Below are 16,235 nucleotides of genomic sequence, written 5' to 3'. Positions count from 1 at the left end.
CCCACAGGCAGAGGCCATGAATAATTTGGCCAGTAGCCCAGCCAGTAACTGGTGTCATCTGCCAGACATATGAGTAAAGATACATTCAAATGATCCCTGCCCTCATCTCAGTCTTTGAATCTCTCCAGCTAATACCCCACACCTGTTAAAAGAGATATAAGCAGTCTGCCCTGGGTTCAGACTAAATTTCTGACCCACAAAATCTGTGACTACAATTGTCGTTGTTTTTATAAAATTGTATGCCCTGAGTTTGGGGTGGTTTGTAATGCAACAATAGTAACTGGAACAGAAATACTTGAAATACTTAAAACTGAGTGGTGAGATAAGTGAATTTATCTTTTCTTGTCTATACATTCTAACATTTATACAACACATATGGTAACTTGTGTGGTCAATAAGGACAAGTTGGTTGATTAGATGTGGCTGGGAGAGGGAAGGGTCTGGGGTGCCGCCCAGATTTCATGTCCTTGGACACTAGTGAGAAGAGGCTGTTATGCATTAATTGTTCTCCTTATCTCATCCATATAAAGGACACTGGCAGCATATTACTTCTTGTTAAAGTGCTGCATTAGCAACCTCTTTGGAAGTAGCCCCCAAACTGTAATAAAATGTGATGGGATAATTTCCCACCCTTATGAAATACTGCCAAGATGTGGAAATCGCCTTATCCTTTGTAGCTAAATAGTTAATTCTGGGAGAGACCCATCTAAATTCTATACAGCCAACTTGATAGTCCAACTGTGGACCACCTTCATTTTTCCCCATTTCATCTCCTAGTTTTGTGCTTAAACTGATACACTTCAAGATTTATGATCCTTCTGACAAAAATGAAATGAGCCAGCCAGATGGTTGTGGCTCTCAGAAGGATAAGAAACAATTTGAATAAGAAGCAAGGATCATTTTGACCACCAGTTCACCAAACAAAGCCAAAACATTCGCATCAAGGAATAAGCCAATTGCTGGCATAAGTGCAAGTGCCAGGAGTTGCTTGTTTCAACTAATTGAATTCAATAAATCATTGCAACTGGACAATTCTAAGTACTTTATTTATTCCTTAGCAAGTGAGTCTTACACCTCCATCTTCCGGGAGAGGGGCGGAAAGCATTTACTACGTCTGCAAAGGATTGAGCTTGTTTACGAGGGGTCCCCCATAGAATCAGCAGAAAGCATTCTATACACTAGTCTCTCAACCACATTAGAACTTTAAGATTGCATTCTGGTGGTACTCCTTAGAAAAGAGAAAGAAGGAAAGTTTCACCTGTGGGATCCATCAGAGGCCAATTTGTTTCTTCTCATCTTGTAATCTTAAAGGAGTTAGTCTATAAAAAAATCTAAAAAGTTTCTATCTTGGCCATTTGGCATAGAATAGTTGGAGATTAAAGAGAGGAACAACAAGGCCTTTGGGGGGGACAAAAAAATGAAAATAACCAAAATTACGTCTTTGTTACATGTGTGGCCAAAAGTAGAAAGGTTCATATCATACAAGGTTTTTTGTCTTGGCAGCAAGTATTGCCCTTACACCATTGAATGTCATTGCAATCATATGGTATCAATAACAAGTGAATTATGGCCAGAATGTCTAAGGTCTGTTCTTGCAGATTTTAGATCTGAATTCTCTTTCTCACAAATCTCAAAAGCATTTCCATTCTGAACTCTGGCCAGTTTTTTGACCTTTCTTCTGACCTGAAAGGGTTATGTAGCTAGGGTAAGACTCATACTATTGCCTGGAACATCCCTCAGAGTGGCCAAATATATTCTTTATGACTGTGAAGCAATTTCCAAGTCACATTTCTTTCTGTGGCAGAGTTTTCTAGACTACTGAGTTATACAGTATATCCCAGTATAATCATTTCCAATTTCTGTCTCAAGACTTGGGTTAGGCTCTTTCAAGATGGTCTAAACACTCTACCAATTGGTAGCATTATAATGGGCCTTTTGAATTAGATTTCGGTTCCAGATGCCAGACATGGGAGCTTATGTCTATTTTCTACACTATTTTAATTGGTCTTTGTGGCCAGACTCGTCAAGACCTGAAAGCTTTAATTAAGGTGGTAGTAGTGGAGTAAAGAAAATAATAAGAGAACTTGATGACATTCTGAATGTGGGCTATAGGGGGAAAGGAAACGAGGTTGACTAAGTCTTCTGGGTAACAGGGCTAATAATAAGATGTCTGACATAATGTGGATGATTTAGTTTTGGATGGTCTCACGCTAAACTAAGAAATAATGTATTGTTAACATGCTTCAGCCAGGTCTTAGGTTTATTTTAAAGATATCCTTCATATAGTAAAACTGCTGTCAAACAATACTGTAATTTAAGCCCTCTCTCCCAAAACAGAGATGGTAAATTTTACAGAGGGTGTACAATCCAGAATTATTTCCTGCTGGATCTCAAAACTAAAGCATCCTGAAATTAGGTCACTCACCAAGCATTCTAAGACTCAGAGCCAATAAAAGCGTTCTCTCACCTTCAGGTGTTTTAAAGGTCTCTTCTCTTACTTAGCAACCTTAAGTGCAAGAAATTCTCCTGTTACTACTAAAGACAAACTACTGTTTGTTTATATTTTAAAAGTAATGTATTAAAATGAGACTAAACATTTAAAAACTTGATCTTAATTTGATTTTAAAAATTGGTTAAAAGCCTATTTTAAACGTCATACTTAATGGTGAATTACTAAAAGAATTCCCATTGGTGAGAGAAAAAGTATGACTTCTTTCACTATTATCCAATACTGTTCTAGTTTTATTCCCAACACAATATGACAAGAAAAATTAAGGTATATTGAATGTTAGAATTGGACATAAATTATTTGCCACTTGATATGATTTTCAGAAAATGAAAAAATAATAATCTAAGGGGACAGATAAAAGATAACACAAAACTCACTTCTCATCACAAGGAAAGAATTTTGTAACTGTGTGTGGTGATGGATATTAACTAAACTTAATGTGGTAATCGTTTTGGAATATATATGTAATATTATGTTATATCATATATAAACATATAACATATTAATTCTACACCTAAAATGAATACAATGTTATATGTCAATTACATCTCTTTCTTTTTTTTTTTTTTTTTTGCTGTACGCGGGCTTCTCACTGTTGTGGCCTCTCCCGTTGCGGAGCACAGGCTCCGGATGCGCAGGCTGAGCGGCCATGGCTCACGGGCCCAGCCGCTCCGCGGCATGTGGGATCTTCCCGGACCGGGGCACGAACCCGTGTCCCCCTCATTTTTTTAAAAGTATTAAATGAAAATTTGCTCAACTTCCCTTAACAAAGGCATGGAAAAGAAAAGTAGGGTTTGGTCTTTTGATTTTTTTTAATTCATTTTTTTAATAAAAGAGGTTTGGCGGGGTCTTCCCTGGTGGCGCAGTGGTTGAGAGTCCGCCTGCCGATGCAGGGGACATGGGTTCGTGCCCCGGTCCGGGAGGATCCCACATGCTGTGGAGCGGCTGGGCCCGTGAGCCATGGACGCTGAGCCTGCGCGTCCGGAGCCTGTGCTCCGCAGCGGGATCCCGTAGCGGTGAGAGGCACGCGTACCGCAAGGAGAAGAAAGAAAAAAAAAAAAAAAAGAAGAGGTTTGGCAAATTGACATCCAGTGTATTTAAGGAGGAAATGTCACTCATAATATAAGTGGTAATGTAATTGGTACAACATTTAGAAGAACATTTGGCAGTATCTACAGTTTAAAATGTTCTTACTTTTTGACCCAACAATTCCACCTGTAGTAATTTTTTTCTGCAAAGTAGACACATAAAGATGTATGGAAAGATGTTCACTGCCATATAGTGTGTAATAACAAAATTTAGAAACTAACTTGTATTAGTCATAATTCATTTCAGTTATGAGTGGCAGAAAAAAAATGTAGCTCAAATAAGATGGATAATTTCTTCTTCATATAAAATTCCAGATAGGCAGTCTAGGGTAGGTATGAAACTTGATCAATCAAGGCCCAGGCTCCGTATGTCTTGTGGTTCCACTGTGTGGGCCTCAACTTCAAGATACAAGCATGTGCTTATAGGCAGCAGGATGGAAGAAGGGAGGTAAAAAGGCAGAGGGTGTAGTCATCCTGTCTCTTGGGAAGAATCTTGGAATCTGCTATGTGATATTCTACATACATTCTACTGTTCAGAACTTAGTCATATGATTACACCTAGCTTCAAGGGAGACTGGAAAATACAGACTTTATTCTGGGCAGCCATGTGCCTAGCTTAAAGTGTGGAGGTACGATTACCATAGCAGAAAGGGAGAATGGATTTCAGGGAATATCCATCAGTCTCTGCCACATGCCTGACTGACCAACAGCAGGAAAATATGGTATAGAACATCATACAGTTGAATACTATACAGTTGTAATAAAATAAGGCAGCTCTACTTGGAAAGTTGTTACAGAGCATGATCTACATTCAAGTTTCGAAAAAGCACGTGTGAGAAATGCCTGCATATGTTCACCAAAAGACATGTTAAAATGTTCATTTATGCATTATTTAAAACAGCCCCAAACTGAAAATGCCACAAATGTCCGCTCATAGTAGGATGAATAAGTAAAGGCTGGCATATTTACCTAGTGAAATACTTTCGGTAATGGGAACGAACACTGTTGCCATATGCAACAATATGGCTGATTCTTAAAACATAATGTTGAGCAAAAGAAGCCAGGCACAGAACACATAATGTATAGTCCACTTTACGTAACTTAAAAAACAGACAAAATTACCTACAGGGTTAGAGAGCAGGATAAGGTTACCTTTAAGAGATGGTAGTGACAGAAAATGAGCTGGAATCCCAACTATTCTATGCCAAAATGGCCAAGATAGAAACTTTTTAGAGTTTTTTATAGACTTTTTAGATTTTTTATAGATAACTCCTTTAAGATTACAAGATTTCTCTTTAAGCATAAAGAGAGACTCAAAAGTCTCTCTCATGAGAGAGACTTGAGGTGCTGGTAATGTTCTACTTCTTGAACTGAGTGCTGGGTACTTGGGGATATTGACTTTGTGAAAATTCATCAAGCTGCACAATTAGATTTGTGCATTTTTTTGTATGCATGTAACATGTCACTGAGATTTTTAAAAAGCATATGTACACTTGTACATATGTAGAAAATCTGGAAGTGTATATGCCATATTAAATTAGGAGTCAGTAAACTTTTTCTGTAAAGGGCCAGATAGTAAATATTTTAGGTTTTGTTGGCCATACAATCTCTGCTATAACTACTTAATTTCACTGTTGTAGTGCAAAAGCAGCCCTAGACAATACATAAATGAAGGGGTATGGCTGTGTTCCAATAAAATTTATTTACAAAAGCAGGTGACAGGCTGTAGTTTACCAGCCCCTGTACTAAACTGTTCATAGTGGTTACCTCTGGGGATAGCATTGAGGGGAAGGTGGCTTTTTACTCTTTACATATTTCTACCAAAAACTGGATCTAATCACAATCAGTGCACACCGCAAAGTAGCAACACAAATCTGATGCAAGTCAGGCAGCAAAGTATTCAGCATATTATCTGTCACCTAAAGTGCCTACAGAAATACAGAAAATTTTATTGCCAATTACTGAGAGGAGTAACATCTGTTAATAATAAAAAGTCTATTCACCAAGAGTCGTTATCTATACTTGTAATTTCCCATTTAAAACAGATGTTAGCCATGATACTGCCATAGTGTCAACTTTCCATGTTATAACAAGAAAATCATTGCTTTTACACTGCACATGGAACATGTGTTTTGATTAAGGTATAAGCATGCCAGTAGCATAAATGTGCATATGCAAAGAGAAACTATGATTAATGGGCTAGAAAAGTATTCACAAATAAGCTGAAATTTGCTTTTGAACTTTGTCAAGATAAATTTCAACTCTTTTGCTTTAGTAAGAGGAAAACAAATGTAAGCCAGAGTCCATGGCTTCTAAGGATTTAAAATCCACTTGTAGACCCAAGATATACAAAGGCAATAGGTAATTAACCTTAGACAGCCTGTGCCTCTTATTTTGGCAGATATATATCAGTGCTATAAAAAATAAGAAAGAAAAATTATTGTGACCCAGTGTAGAGACCAACTTTTCAAAGAAGCAGAATGGATAAGATTTGGAGAATGGCAAATGAAAATCAGATTCTCTTAACTGGGGGGAACAGCAGGATAAACAGAGAATGACGTTCCAAATGAGCAAGACCTCCTCAAAGGACATTGAAACCAGTTTGCTTTGGGGCAACTCCAGTTTAAAGAATGTAGTCTTTCTCTCGAGTTCATTGGGAAGTCAGTGGGATATTGAGCAAGGAATTAATAAGTTCTTAAGAAGACTACTTTTGAGATCATGTGTACAGCCCATGACCTTCTCCCTCATTCCCTTCCAAATATCCAGCCCTACAATTGCAAAAATTCAGGCCAGGAGCTTAAGACATGACAGGAGTCTGGAGGCTCTAATCAGGGTAATATTGGTACAAATAGCTATAAGCAGCAGGTAGTTAACTTTCCACAGCTAAATAACCAACGCTTTTAGCAAAACTGTTGTTGAATAGTCCATGCTAATGCTGTTTTTTTGTTGTTGTTGTTGTTAGTTAGTTTTCATGTTAGTTTTTCGTCACTATGATTTCTACCAACATCTCTGACAAAATTTCATTTCAAGCTCAAATCTTAACTCCTAACAGGTGGTCAGATCTCTAGCAGAAGCATTTCTTTCTTTCACTGTTTTTCTTTTATTTATTTTACTTACAAAAATACGGCATAATACAAGGAATACACATGAACCTGTGTTGTTACTTAAAGGGGGTAAAGCTTTCAATTCTGAGGTCAGGTGGGGCATGCTGTCCGGGGTGAAACAGACAACAAGCAGAAGTATCCAGGTGGCCTTGATCTAAGATCTGCTCTGTCTTTTCTTCAGCTTTGACATCACAGAACATGATGCTCTCTAATGCTAAGTCCCTTCTTTTGGAAGGAAGAAATTTTTTTTTAACTTTTTATCTTATATTGGAGTATAGTTGATTAACAATGTTGTGATAGTTTCAGGTATGCAGCAAAGTGACTCAGTTATACATATACATGTATCTATTCATTTTAAAATTCTGTTCCCATTTGGGTTATTACATTATACTGAGCAGAGTTCCCTGTGCACAAAAGCATTTCTTAAGTGTCATGGTTTCTTGGTAGTTGCCCATTCTTTTATCCTCAGTAAACCTAGACTGTGTTTCCAGGCTTCTGGATCTTGTGAAGAGTGTCAGAACTAGAAATATTCTTGCTGAGGTATCTCTCCTCCTCCCCAGGAGGCTTGTTTTGTGTTTTAATTCTAATGCTTTCAGGGATAGTTGCCCTGTGAGAATAGATGGTTCACATAGCTGTTACCTACATCTTCTATCCAAAACTACTTAAAATGCCTATCATTCCTAACATCTTGAATCAGGCAAGAACCAGGTTAAGACCCTCTGGGGAGCAAGAGGAGAAGGACAGAAGAGGATACCATCCTCTCTCATTAAGTCAAGGTAGCCTCTCTCCTTGGAAGATAGAGGTGTAAATATGAGCATGAAAAAGACTAAGCGGAATGAAGTCAAATGCATGGCAACAACAAACTTCAGGAAAGAGGCAGCCTCTGCAGAGGGAGAGCATATTAAAATGAAATGCCTTTGACAGACATAATAGGCTCCAGGGTGGCTAGGATAAAGGAATCTGGGTGCTGTAGCATTTTTTCCATGGACATATGTGCTAGTTTTTAAAAGGTTAAAAAAAAAGGATGTTTAATTTTCAGAGAGGAAGTTTTCTAGAAATATAAAGTGGTGGGAATAAGTCCAAATTGGCTTACCCTATTGGGAGACCATGGCTAAACCATCTATATCAGCCAGCTTCCAGCCTCATATGACCATGTATTGGGAGCATAACAGGGTGGTTCACAGTTTTACGGGATCCCAGCTTTCACCGTGGCCCTCCCTAACCGCTTAACATCTGGAGCTCCTGCCATCTCCATCTTATCCCCAGGCATTTGGAAGGCTATTGTTCTCTAGATACAATATCTTCCTGTTAAAGATAGGATTGTTTATGTTATATATTTTTCCATATTTTACCTTTAACTTACCTATATAATTATATTTGAAGTGAGTTTCTTAAAGACAGTGTATAGCCGAGTCATATATTTTTATCCACTTTGACAATCTCTATCTTTTAATTTGTGTTCAGACCATTTACATTTATTTATTATCTATTTTATACATATTAGTGTATAGATGTCAATCCCAATCGCCCAATTCATCCCACCACCACCACCCCCAACCCCGCTACCCCCTTGGTGTCCATACGTTTGTTCTCTACATCTGTGTCTCTATTTCTGCCTTGCAAACCAGTTCATCTGTACCATTTTTCTAGATTCCACATATATGCGTTAATATACGTATTTGTTTTTCTCTTTCTGACTTGCTTCACTCTGTATGACAGTCTCTAGGTCCATCCATGTCTCTGCAAATGACCCAATTTCGTTCCTTTTTATGGCTGAGTGATATTCCACTGTATATATGTACCACATCTTCTTTATCCATTTGTCTGTCGATGGGCATTTAGGTTGCTTCCATGACCGGGCTATTGTAAACAGTGCTGCAATGAACATTGGGGTGCATGTGTCTTTTTGAATTACGGTTTTCTCTGGGTATATGCCAGACCATTTACATTTAATGTAATGATGGTATTTTGGGATTCAGGCCTACCATTTTATTATTTACTTTCTGTTTGTTACCTCTTTTTTCTTCCCTCAAATTATTGTTTCCTCTTGTCTACTTTCTTTTGGGTTATTTGAATATTCTTTTGGTATTAAATTTTACCTATTGTGCTTTTTACTATGTCTCTGCATAGAATGTTTTATTGGCTAATCTAGGATTTATAGTATACATACTTAACTTTTCACAGTCTACTTAAAGTCAGTATTTTACCACATCAAGTGGAAAATAGAAACAGTATTATAATATAGGTTTTATCCTTCTCCCTTTATGTTGTAGTTGTCTTATGTATTGCATCTACATACACTGAAAACTCCATCAGACAATATTATAATTTTTGCTCTCAACCATAGTTTAATTAATTCAAAGGTAGGGAAATAGCCTATCAGAAGCACCCAGATATTCACCATTTCTGTTGCTCTTCCTTCATTCCTGAACTTCCAAGTTTCCTTCTAATATTATTTTCTTTCTCTCTGAAGAACTTTATTTAGTAATTCTTTTAGTGTAGGTCTGCTGGGAAGGAATTTTCTTAGTTTTCTCTCAGCAGAGACGTCTTGCTTCATCTCTGTTCCTGAAAGATATTTTTGTTGTATATAGAATTCTGGATTGAGTTTTTTTTCTTTCAGTTCCTGAAAATTGTTGTGCCATTTTCTTTTGTGATTTCTCCGTGGTTTCTGATGAGAAATCCAATTATTCAAATTTTTGTTTCTTTGTATTGAGGAACTATTTGTCTATGGCTATTTTTAAGATATTTTCTTTGCCTTTAATTTACAGAAATTTGATTATGTTGTGCCTGGGTGTGGATTTTTTTATTTATACTGTTTGTAGTTTGCTTAGCTTCTTGAATTTGTATGTTTATGTATTTCACCAAATATGGAAAATCTGCCTCACATACGTTTTCTTCAGAAACTGTTTCTTTGTACTGAAGGTTTCTCCTCTCTTTCTGGTTCTTCAGTAACATAAATGGTGTACTTTTCAGTCTTGTCACTCAGGTCCCTGAGGTCTGCCAATTTTTTTCTTTTCAATATTTTTTCTCCTTGTTCAACCTGGATAATTCCATTTTTCTATTTTCAAGTTCATTGTCTTGTTCCTCTGTCACTTCCATTTGACTTGAGTTCACCCAGTGAGTTTTAAAATTTTATTATATTTTTAGTTCTAAAATTTCCATTTGGTTTTTCTTTTATATCTTCTATTTATTTTCTGAGATTTTTTATCTTTCCATTCATTCTAACAGTATTTGTCCTTACTTTCTGAAGCATTGTTATAATATCTGTGTTAAAGTGTTTGTCAGTTCCAACATCTGTGTCATCTCAGCACTGGCATTTGTTAATTGTCTTTTCCCATGTGGGCTGAGATTTTCTTGTTTCTTCACATGCTGAATAATTTTGGAGTGTATCCTTAACATTTTGAAAATTATATTATAAAACTCAGTTTTAGTTAAGTTCTATGGAGAATGTTGATATTTTGTTTCATTAGGCAATTGATCAGTTGGAGTCATGTCACAAGGTCCAACTATACTTCTGTGGGTGGTAGTTTCAATGTCAGTTCCATTTTTAAAGCTTTTGCAAAGCTATTTAGATCAGTCTTGAATGTGTGCCACCCCCTGGCCAGTCTGGGACCTGGGCAGTTGTCTATCTTTTCATTTAGTTCTTAACTGAACAACTGTTAGCATGCTATTTAAGATCAGATCCATGTATGTGCAACTTGGGAGTGAGCCCAGGAGCTCATAAACAAATTTACAGGAGTCACTTAACCAAGCACCTCCTTCTCTATAATCTGTTGTTACTTTTTGTTCCCTGTGGCTCCCCTTTCAGTCCTCTGGACAGAAATCCAGGGTTTTATCTACCCTACTCTGCTGCACAGTTTCCAAAGCTACATGCAGGTTTCAGCCAAGAGGTAGGAGAACAAGGAATAAAAAAGCTATGAGAGTTCATCCCACTCTTTTGAAACCACAGATACTCTGATTGGAGAGAAACACTCCCTTCCCTCAGAATTTAAGTCACCTGTAGGCCTCTGGTGCCGCTGTCACTATTGCTATTGCCATGGAGTTGGGATGCAAGAAAACCAAACAATAAGACAAAAAGAAAGAAAAAAATTAAGGGATTTTCTCCACACTCTCTAAGCACTCGGAGATCCTTTTCACATGTCAAGCCAGAACTAGAGGACTTCTGTAACTCCCTCTTTCTGTGTCAATATCCGCTTCTGGGTTTCAGGCTATCTTGAGTCCAGGCTGGAGGATACTGGAGTGAAAAAATGTTAAACTCATTATTGGTTCTGTAGTATTTCAAATTCTGGTCTTCTCCAATCTGTATGTTACTTTTTAATTTCAGAATCTTCAAATAGCTGCTCCAGGCATTCTGTACAGGTTTTGTGGGTGCATTCAGCTGGAGAGATAGGTTGCAATGTACTGACTTTGTCTTAGTCCAATATTTTTAAAATAAATAAATAACATGACAGCCTAAGAACAAGAATAAAGTGAGCAAGACTGCATGTCAAATTTAGTTGCAAGTAAAAAGTTGATATTTTAGTTCTGAGTGCTAAAACTATTCAAATGTCTTGCCTGCTGCATAGCAAGTGGTAACAAGAGTCAGATCTGGATTCCCTAGTTCCACAGAGCAGTAGAATACCCAACAGAAGCCAGCATTCATTACTCAGGCTAACTTACTTAGCTTATTTGCTTAGCTTTCCTGAGCAATTTACCCTTGCTTTGGATCTGCTCTCTGCTGGGCACATCTACATATCACAAATCACTTACTAATCACAACACCCTGGTTAGATGGTGGGAATCATCTTCAGATTAAGTGACTTGCTTATTAAATGACAAATGCTGCCAGATGGATGGGGGGATGTGACTGGCCTATTGAGTATAAGTCTGCTGGGAACTAATGGAAGTAGGAGGATAACTAAGCATTTTTCCCATTCACTGAATAAGTTGGCATTTATTTTCTATAGTCATGAGCTCCCCATATACTGCAAACAGTATAAATGGATGGAGAACTAACCACCTCTACTGAGACCAATGTTGACAGACCTTGCTCATTATCCTAACTTTTCCTGAGCTTTCTCAGCTCTAAACTCTAGCTTTCTGCTAGCTTCTCTCTACCTTAGCTCAATCTGCCTTTCTAGATGGTCTACTTCTCTGGCACTAAATGTCACTCAGTACTTGGTATTTTTTCATATTCATTTGTGTTAGAGTTTAATAAGAAAAAAAACTACTCTAGGTTAGAATTAGGTGCTTACAAAACCTTTGAACACCTTAAGTAGCAAAAGTCACTCATTTTAGATTTAGTGCTACAGAGACAGAGTTGCTGTTATCTAGAGTCAGCAACCTGCAGAAATCTGTTGCAGATTTCAGAACTCCTTCATGGCATCCAGGAAGGTGAATGGCATTAGAAAGCAGAATCTGCTGCAAAAATTCATGGCTGGGAAATCTACACCTCCACCCACTGTCATAGGAAAAAGAACATGGCTTCTGCTTTTTCTGCTTTGTGAGAGTGTATGTCATTGGTGGAGCTCTGAACAAATTCAAACCCCTGTTGGCAAGGGAGTCTAGGAAGTTCCCTCCCAGGGCTTCTAGCCCTAGTCATACAGGAAGAGGCCTGAAGGGGGTATCAAAAATATTGAATGCCACCAGTTAATATTAGAAAACTAATAATGTTTAATTCCAATGTCAAAAAACTAAACAAAATATGTTTTTCATCTGGCAAGTCAGACCTTGGTTTGTGGGAGTTTCATTAGTCATAACACATTTGGTAAGCATATAGATGCAGTGTTAAAGTTTTGATTTTACACATGGTCTGAGACTAGTGAAAATAACAGTATAAAAATGTAATGTAATGACGCTTAGTGCTGAGATTTTTCAATTACCAGGAAAGGATGTCTCATTCTGCTGTTCATGTTGAATGATCTGTTTGCTACAAATTGTGATGCAGAAAACCCCAAAGACAAAAGGAGTCTATAACTGGAATGAACATTTTGGAAAACATTAGGAAACATCTGAACTCACTGCAAATTGAATTAATGTGGATAGTTATGATAAGTAGTCTTATTTAAAATTGGTTCAAGAATAGAATGTACCCAGAATTTACAGTAAAATATGCTTATTGTAGAATTATCATAAAGAAAGCACGATGCATTTTTTTTTCTGTGAATAAAGGCAGTATTTTTTTCATTAAAAAAATCTGAGCAAAAGTAAGGAAAAAATATTTTAACTTATGGTTATTTTAGTCCTACAGATGTGCAAATTCCAGTGGCTTGTTTTGAGAAATACTCATTTGACACTTGAATTTAACAATTTAAAATCTATCATTAAATTTAAAATAATTCTAGTGGCCCCAAAATGAATCTTCAGATACTTTCTCAGTCTTCCAAAGTACGACAATACCTCATTTTCTATTACCTCATCTATCTAGGATGAAAGAATTATAAATTAAAACACACACACACACACACACACACACACACACACACACACATGCAAGTGAAGCATTTTGAAGTTAAAATAAAATACCTTTTGGAGGATGTTAATGCTGAAAATAAGATGGAGTAATTTCACTTGCTTCATCAGAACAGTATACAACATTTACAAAGAATGGATACCATATTACTAAATTTATATGTACGTTGATTTTTAAAATGGATTATATAGCAAAATGAAATACAATTTCTGTCTCTATAGAACAAAGTAAACTAAGCAACAGACAAATGTGTAAAAATTTTAGATTTGGTGCAGATACGTCCCTAGACTTTAACTTTAAAACTATACAAAACTTGAAGTTATCTGTTATAAATTGACTTAATTTATCTTGGCAATTTGTTTATTCAACACAATCTTTGCAGTAAAATTATCTTATATATTGGAGTCATTTCATACTGCTTGCCCTAGCCACTCTACAGCAACTGTTGAATGATCATTTTCTATTCTGCATTACTGAAAGACTAGATGCATCATACCTTGAGCAAAGAGCTAATGACCATTAAATAGAAATTGTTACCAAAGCTTTAGAAATCCCCAAGATCCAATACATCAACCAAGATAGTACTAACTAAATCTGATCTATAAAAAATTTCTTCTGAGATTAGTATGTCATATATAGCATTTTGAAGTTCAGCTTATGCATCCTAAATCTTGCTACTGTGGTTATAGTTTAGAAATGAGGTTAATGGAGTTGCTAAGATGGCATAACCAAAACTAACATGTTAATGCATGGAGATAGTCTCATATTCAAAACAAAATCTTTTGGATATAGTTAACTGGAACTATTTCTAAGCTTCATGCTTCTTTAATTTTCCCTATGAAGAAGTCTACCAATGTCATACCCACGTATCTTGTGCTCTGTCTCTGCTCTTCAATTTTGGTGGATGGTAAGGACCTACCATGATATCAGGGCATGAAACTCAGAATTGAAGGGGCTGGATGCTGAAGCTATAAGTTCTTATACAGTACTCCAATAAATAGTGGTAGTAATCATCATTATTCCTCTAAAGATTGTTGGACCTCATGGAAAAAATCTAGCATGGGCCCAACCTGTGGGTTGTAGATCCACCTATACAAAATAATCATGCCCTTTGATTTATTGCTGAATGCAAAGATTTTCCTGCTTAAATTATAGATCTTTGTCCACTCAGGTAGGCAGAACCCCTGCAGCCTTACACTATAGACTTTTGTAGACTCAGCAGTCCTAGCTCTGACTCAGGCCTATCAGATGTTGGAAAACCCTGTTAGAATTGTTAACAAAGGACAAAACATTTCAGCTCAAAAGTATCTAGGTTTTTCAGAAATATTAGCGTACAATATTCCAGTTAGAGGAGGCTTTTCTTCCAATTTGATACTAACAACCAGGAACAGATTAAATAGACCCCTATCTTCTAGTGAGATAAAAGAGGTCAAATTCAAAGGACCCAGAATTAGGATGATTTTGAACTCCTTAACAACAATCTTGGATGTAAGAAGACAAGGAACAAATGCTTGCAAAATTGTAACAACAAATGATCCCCAACCTAGAATTCAATATCTAGCCAGATGGCCAATCGAGGGTAAGTGTAGAATAATTATATTTTGTAATACACACATTTTGAAACATTTACCTTCCATGCACTTTTTATAAGAAAGCTATTGGACAATAAACTTCAACAAGATTAGGGAATAAATTAAGATAGAGGAAGGATACAGGATCCAGGACACAGGTATCCAACACTGGAAGTAGGCAGAGGGAATCTCCAAGATGTGAATGAAGGGAAGCCCCAGGACAATAGCTGTCTACTTGGGTTCTGGGTGAATCCTGCCAACAACATTTTAAGTAGATTTTATTTTTAGAAAAGTTTTAGACGTACAGAAAAATTGAGCAGAGAATACAGAGAGTTTCCATATACTCTGTGCCCGATTTTCCCTATATTAATATCTTGCATTAGTATGGTGCATTTGTTATAATTAATGAACAAATATTGATACATTACTATTAAGTATTGTCCACAGTCTATTCATATTTCCTTAGTGTATACCTAATGGCCTTTTTCTGTTCCAGGTTCCCATCTAGCATAGCACATTGCATTTAGTTGGCATGTCTCCTTAGGCATCTCTTGGTTGTGGCAGTTTCTCAGACTTTTCCTGTTCTGATGATTCTGACAGTTTTGAGGAATAGTGGTCAGGTATTTTGCAGGATACACACTATTGGAATCTTTCTGATGTTTTTCTCACGGTAAGACTGAGGTAATGGGTTTTTGGGAGGAAAACACCAGAGGTAAAGTGCCATTTTTATCATATCTTATCAAGGGTACTTATTATCAGTGTGATTGTTGGCTGGTTTATGTTGACCTTGATTACCTAGTTGAGGTACCGTTTGTCAGGTTTCTCCACTGTAAAGTTACTACCCTCCCGTCTTTGCATACTATTCTATTTGGAAGGAAATCACTACGTACAACCCAGACCTAAGGAGTGGGTAGATACACTCTACCTCCTTGAAGGCGGAGTACCTTCATATAATATTTGGAATTCTTCTACCTGGGAGATCTGTCTTTTCTCCTGAACTTATTAGTTTATTCAATCATATATTTGTATCAAGACACAATGAATTATTTGTTTTATACTTTGAATTATAATACAATCCTATTTTATTAATTCTTTTCCTCAAATTGTTCCAACTTTGGCCATTGGGAGCTCTTTCAGTGAGCTCCTGTGTACCTTTGACATAGTCCCCATCAATGTGTGTAAGTTTTAATGTATTTTTCCCTTTATTTGAACACTTCCTTAACTTCTGCCTCTACAAAATGCTTCAGGCTTATCTTGTGTATTTCCTGTCCCAATCCAAGGTTCAGCCATTTCTCTAAGGAGCTCTGGTTCCTTTTACTGGAGGATGGTATAAGAAAAGATCTGGGTACTAGGTATGCTGTGCTACTGGATTATCATTTCTGTGGGGGTCTCTTAGCTGACAGAGCACAGAAATATATGTATGTATACCAACCTGTTGATATACACATATATGTAAGTGTTTCTATATGTAAATATCTGTATTTATACTAAGTTAAACATGAGTTTATTCTG

General features: G+C 36.8%; 1 long non-coding RNA gene across 2 annotated transcripts in view; it reads right to left on the bottom strand.

Moving 5' to 3' along the window:
• Positions 1–16,235, bottom strand: part of LOC109550766 (uncharacterized) — a 211,099-nt gene that overhangs the window by 72,945 nt on the left and 121,919 nt on the right. The gene's annotated exons all lie outside the window — the stretch shown is intronic.

Source organism: Tursiops truncatus, chromosome 9 (assembly GCF_011762595.2).
Source record: "Tursiops truncatus isolate mTurTru1 chromosome 9, mTurTru1.mat.Y, whole genome shotgun sequence".
Lineage (NCBI taxonomy): Eukaryota > Metazoa > Chordata > Mammalia > Artiodactyla > Delphinidae > Tursiops > Tursiops truncatus.
This window is presented reverse-complemented; position numbering and strand designations above follow the sequence as displayed.